This window comes from Vulpes vulpes, chromosome 4 (genome assembly GCF_048418805.1).
Source record: "Vulpes vulpes isolate BD-2025 chromosome 4, VulVul3, whole genome shotgun sequence".
Classification (NCBI taxonomy): Eukaryota; Metazoa; Chordata; class Mammalia; order Carnivora; family Canidae; genus Vulpes; species Vulpes vulpes.
Window position 1 is genome coordinate 24,697,873 of NC_132783.1, and position 6,235 is coordinate 24,704,107.

A 6,235-nucleotide genomic window follows, 5' to 3' on the forward strand; every position below is an offset into this window, starting at 1 on the left:
CCTCAAGCCGGGAAGCACAAAGAACACAAGAGATGAAAAAGGTAAAATTGAAAACACCCCCCACCCGCATCGTCATTTTACAAAGAAATGGAAACGGTGGGGGTTCCTACCAGGCAAGTATGTGGTCTGTTACCAACTCTGCCCACCCAGGCTTTCTTGGATTCCTTCTACAATACACATCTCAGGCCTGCGGCATTACCTGGTCCTCAGCAGACTAGGCCTTAATGCACAGTGCGTAGACGTGATGCTTTTACATAGAAATTCCTAGCATCCTCTGAAACACAAAAGCTGATCACAAGTCACATTTAAATCCTTTGCAGTGCAGACGAGGGACATTAGGACATATTAGTGCATTTCTGGATTAGCAGAAATTTACTAAGATAGCAACACTCTGTCGGATGGTCATATAGTCAGATTAAGTACCATTTTTTCACCAAACATGAACGAGTTTTGGCTGCTTGTAACAGGAACTACATTGACTGGCCCTGGGGTCCCTACAACATGGGGCTTTCTCTAATACCATAATACAGCCATGTGCCTGCCCCCAGGAGACCAGTGGCCTGAAGAATAATAAAAGCTTATCTTTAAAAGCCTTAAAAATATACTCCAAAGCTTTTGTAGTATAAAAATGCTATGTCCCCAATCTGAGTAAAATCAACAGTGCACAAAAATGCAGCATTTGGTATGTAGGTGGGAGCCTGAGGGGTTGTGTAGGTAGTGCTGCCCTACGGCCCCTGGATGGACTGGCACAGCCTTAGCTTGTGGGGTGGGTTTGGAAATCACAGGAGGAACTTAGGTTAGGGAAGTTTACAGGACGTTCAGCGATTCTAGGAGCAGAAAGCTTTACACCTCTTAAAAATATTCACTAAACAGAAAATAACTGTTCCATGTGAAATAGAGTGATTTCTGGTAGTGACACTAGTCTCACATCAGCAATAACCTAACCAAATCTTTAAAACACTGTTCAGTGTTCCAATTTAGTGAAATACACAGAGGAAAAAAATACTTAGATTACCTCTCATTGAAAGTTCAGGCTCTCCCTAGCAGGGCAAAGCCCAGATATCATTGCTGGTTTGACTGGGCCCTGGGGGCAGTGCACCCGGCACAACGCTTTAAAGTTATGCTTGCGAGCTGGTGAACTCCTATAATTTTTGCTGTGTGGTGTTTCTGTCAGCATCCTGAGGGCCTTATTTGTATGTGGGGAGGGCACAGCACCCATGGGGGACCATGTCTGCCGATCACTCCCCTGCTGTGACCAGTGCCATACAAGGAAAGGGCAGGCCTTGTCTTACTGTGTATTTCTTAAAAGTGACTATAACCATTGCATTAACTCTATGTTCCAAATACTCCTTTAGAAAACCCAAACCAAACCCGTTTTCCCTTTAGGAACCAGGAGGACGCTCCACATGTTTATATAGCACATTGTATATTATGTGCATGGCCGAATCACCGAAATGATCTGACAGGGCTGTATCCGTCTTCTTCCACTGGTTCTGGACCTCCTTAGATGATGGCATCATGTTCACCAATGGTTCGTGATCGAATGCCTCTTCTGGAATAATACCTTCTGCCTCCGATGTAAGGAACCGACGGGACACCCAGTGTCAGCACAATACCGCCCAGAGAGCTGCCAGTATCCACTCTGGATCCTGGATTTCCTTTAGAGCTAATAGCTGGTGTGATTGTGACTGATAAGAAAAGGCCGCGGCTGAACTGTCATGGGGATGGTCTCCGAGGCCAGTGTCGCCTGGGTTGTGTTCTGGGACCCTGAGCTGCTGGAGATCCTGTTGGCCCAGCCCCCAGCTGCTGGGATTCTGGCTGTAGCCACGCGTCTTGGAGATGGAGATGGCGGTTGGTCAGCGGGTTCCCGGAGCTGCTGGTGGCCTGGCTCCTAGAGCTGGAGGTCACAGAGGTGACATTCCCTGTTGGTGGTTTCCTGAGGCATCCAATTCTCTGCATGCAGAGATCCGTGCAGGCGCGCGCTGTCCACAGGCGCCTGGAGCAGCGCCAGCAGGAGCAGCAGCGCCCAGGCCGAGTCCCAGGCCCCTTGTTCAGGGGCAGGACACGCAGCCTCAGGGTCCGGCCCCAGTTCAGCTGCCTCCTTCAGGCGGGATTGAATGGGCGATTGATTTAATTCATCTCAGTGGGCAGAGATGACAGCGACATTTCCTTGTGTCTTTCCCTTTGGTGAACTAAGTCCTGTGATGTATGGCTGTGCACAGTTAGGGGTGGGTTACATGTCTGTCTGTCTATCGGTTTGCTTTCCTTCTTTCTTTCTCCTTCCTTCCTTCCTTCCTTCCTTCCTTCCTTCCTTCCTTCCTTCCTTCCTTCCTTCCTTCCTCCCTCCCTCCCTCCCATTCTTTTTGTTTTTCAGAAAGGAAAAGCAAAGAAAAAGGAGCATGGTCATTCTTGCTGACAGTTTCCCTGACTCTTCCTCTAGCAACAGCATGGAACCAAGCAGGCTTTGGAGAGCTTTCCCTCCGCGACTTAGTTCCATGGGCCCATTTGTAGACTTTGGAATGTAGTGTGCTTGTAAACAGCTTTCCTGATCTTTCTTCATTTTTTTCTCTATTAAATTTAAATGCACATTATTGGGTATTTATATGCTATATTAAACTTTTATAAATATATTTTGCTTTGTTTCAATTCATGGTAGGACCAATGCCATATTGTACACAAAAGTGACATTTAATAATCCCTTGAAATACTTTGTACCTTGCCACACGTAAGATTTTTAATTCTGTTGACACCATCTGAATCCCATAGGAAACCCTATGGTAATTTTAACCCTAGAATGTCAGTAAACAACTGGAAAGATAATGTAAATAACACTGACACATCAGCTCCTGACAGCACACACTCACACTCACTCATCGGTGCACTCGTTCTGTTTTCGTCCTCCCGGCATAGAGAAGTGTCTGTCCCCTCCTCTTTCTGAAGAACAAGCCTGTGTACCCCCTCTGATGAACACTTAGGACGTAGAGCATCCCCTCTCTTCATTTGATATTCACCCTCTGACACTGATGATCATTGTCATTGATATTAAATATTCAGACTTTTTCTTTTCAAAATTGTTCCCTCTTGATTCTACATCCCCTTTCGTCAGGGATCCCCTCTTTGCTTGGATATTCTAGGTCTCCAGTTTTCTCACCTCCAATGTGCTCCTCTGCCCGCACTGAGATGGCTTCTGCCCTGAGCTTTCTAGTGACTCTCTCAGGCCACCATGCACTTTGTGTCACTAAAGCACTGCAGGCTTTTTGGAGCTCCTTCTGCTGATCTGCCCAGTGGCATTAGGGGTTGTTGACAGATGACAGATACCTCCCTCTTAAAGCACTCTCTTCCTTGACTTCACTGAAACCATCTCCTAGCCACTCATTTTTTTGTTCTATTTTTTTGCAGCTTATACGCTTTTTACCCAGCTATTAAATGTCTGAGTGCCTTCCACTTGCTCTACATTTGCATTTTCTCTTTTTCCTTTGCTAGATTCCTCTGTTCAGTCATCACAGGGCCAAGAAACCATCCTTGAACTCCAGATGAGATTAGCTCTCTCCATTATATACTCCAGTAGCACCATGTTCATCATTGTCCTTGCATTCATCAGGTTATTTTCCATTTCTTTGGTGGTTGATTAATGGCTTATCCCTACCTAGTCTGTAAGCTCTTTGAGGTTGGGTACTGTGCCTGCTTTATTTATTTCACTGTGTTATACTTAGTCCTAGCATTACTCTTGCACATACGGGCTCATTTTTTTTTCTCAAAAGAATTGTTTATCTATATAAGAAGTATTTCTTTCTTCATTAAAATAAAAAGAAGTAAAATTAAAAATGGTTGATATTGAATGACTATTGCTCTGAACTTATCTGAAGGCTATTTAATGTTACATTTTGGTCAAGGTTAACATGTTTTCATTGACTAGAAGGTGTATCAAGAGTCCTTTAGTTTTTTATCAGATAGATTCTATTGTAGCAATATAACAGACATCTGAAATTTCAAGTTTGATTGTATTAGTCTGGGCTCTCCGGAAAAGCAGAATCAATAGGATGTGTGTGTGTGTGTGTGTGTGTGTGTGTATATATATATATATATATCTCAGTGTAAGAATTGGCTAAGGTGGTTATGGAGGCTGACAAGTTCTGAGATCCGCAGGGTAAGCCAGCAAGCTGGAGACCAAAGGGAGCTGGTGCTGTACTAGTTTGAGTCTGAAGGCCTAAGAACCAGGAGAACTGAGGGTATAGCTCAGGTCAAAGACTCTCAAGCTCGAGACACAACCAGTGTTTCAACTTAGGTCCAAAGGCAGAAGAAAGCTAATGTCCCAGTTTGGAGGCAGTCAGGCAGGAGGAATTCTCAGGGGAGGGTTAGTCTTTTGTTCTGTTTGGGCCTTGAGCTGATTGGATGAGGCCCACCCATGTTGTGGCTAGCAAGTTCCTATAGTCAGTCAATGAATTCACATCTTAATCTCATTTGAATATATTCTCATGGATACACTCAGAATAATGTTTGACCAGATATCTGACACCCTATGATTCAGTCAGGTTGATACATAAAATATACCATCATATTGATCAAATGAACAAAATTTATTATAGATTTCTACTTTTTAGTTTTTTTTTTTTTCTATTTCATTAGGGTGAGGTGGTTGCCTTATAATTTTCTTCAAATGCTGCAATTGACAAGGCATATTTAGATTTTTTTAAAAGATTTTTTTTATTTATTAGAAACAGCAAGAGAGAGAGAACATGAAGGCAGGTAAAGGCCGAGGGAGAAGCAAGCTCCCTACTGAGCAAAGAACCTGATGCAGGGCTGGATCCCCGGACTCCAGGATCACGAGCTGAGCCAAAGGCAGGGCATGTTGAATCTGTGCCTGACTTTTCAGTCACTCCACACATCGAAGCTGCTCTTTCAGTCTCCTTTTCTACAACTTGTCTGCAATACCCAGTGTTCTAGCTAGGTTTGTTGCTTACCATAATCTGAGCTACGCTTGGTAATACTGTGACTTTGCTGACATTGTTTGCCCTATTTTAATAAACCCACTCCCTCTCAATCTTGTCTTGTCCCAAACTTTCCTAGTTTTCAAGGTTCAGAGTGAATCTCAAACACTGTTGTGAAACTGCCTCTGAGACTTCCATAGCTGCTGCTCTCCATGCAATTGTCTTGGCCCCTTTTACTTTTTATGGTAATTTAACCGGTTCCTATTCTGTTTCCACCAAAAGCATGTCAAGTCCTACAGAGCAGAAACCGGTATTGACTTTCTTGTGAGTGGTGGGGGGTGGGGGGGTCCTGCAGGATGGTGCACATGATGTGCTACAATAAATGCATTGAATGAACACTCGGTTTCTCTCATAGGTTTTTGAATTGACTTTTGGTATGTGAGTGGAGTGTGCTTGGCCTGATTCTGGTTCTCTTTCCAGGAAGCACATCTGCTTATCTACTCTGTCCTCTTATTTCCAGTCGGTTAAAATACTCTCAATTATTGGTTAACTTTTGATTTCTTAAGAATTTGTTGGGAATGCGAACTTGATTCCTCAATCCTTTTTCTAGCAAGTTCCACTTTCCTGAATGACATTCTTGCCTTTATCATCTTATTAATTTACAGGAAAATGCCAGTTATTTTTCTTAGTTTTTAGTCCATTGGGTTCTTTGTGTCTGGCCCTCAGTGAGCAAGGTTTTGAGTCAGGTACTGAGATTTCTACATAGATGAATATGATGTATTGCGTGCCCTCTGGGAGCAAGGAATCTTTGGGGAAGGGAGGAGGCAAGGGGAAGGAGAAATCTGTGTTTAGTGAAGTCTCCTGCCATTGAGAATAATATATATTTGGGGAATGATAATTTATATGTAATTTGAGGATATAACCCCTTCCCCCATGGAGTTTGCAGCCCAGTTGGGGGATGCATCTAAATAAGTACAGATCAGGGTGGGAAATACTTTGATAGGGATAGCAAAGTTGGTTAGGGAGGCATGTGTGGGGAATCTGTTGCTCAAACTTGGTTATATAATAATTTGGTTGAAATTCTCTTTTCTGATGTGATATGGACCGGTACGTGGTCAGGTAATAGAAAAAGTTTGTGCTAGCAGGGAAAATAGAACTGATATTTCAACCATTTAATTTTAGTTTAAGTTTTGTAAGTATACATTGTTTCTTTTTTAAAATAATAAATTTATTTTTTATTGGTGTTCAATTTACCAACATACAGAATAACACCCAGTGCTCATCCCGTCAAGTGCCCCCCTCAGTGC

At 43.2% G+C, this 6,235-nt stretch overlaps 1 long non-coding RNA gene across 1 annotated transcript; it reads left to right on the top strand.

Annotated features, from left to right (window-relative positions):
- Nucleotides 1-2,096: 2,096 nt before the first annotated feature.
- On the top strand, nt 2,097-2,630 carry LOC140598546 (uncharacterized). Its single transcript, XR_012000984.1, has 2 exons — nt 2,097-2,228; nt 2,375-2,630. It is a non-coding gene; the product is annotated as an uncharacterized lncRNA (long non-coding RNA).
- The last annotated feature ends 3,605 nt before the right edge of the window (nt 2,631-6,235 follow it).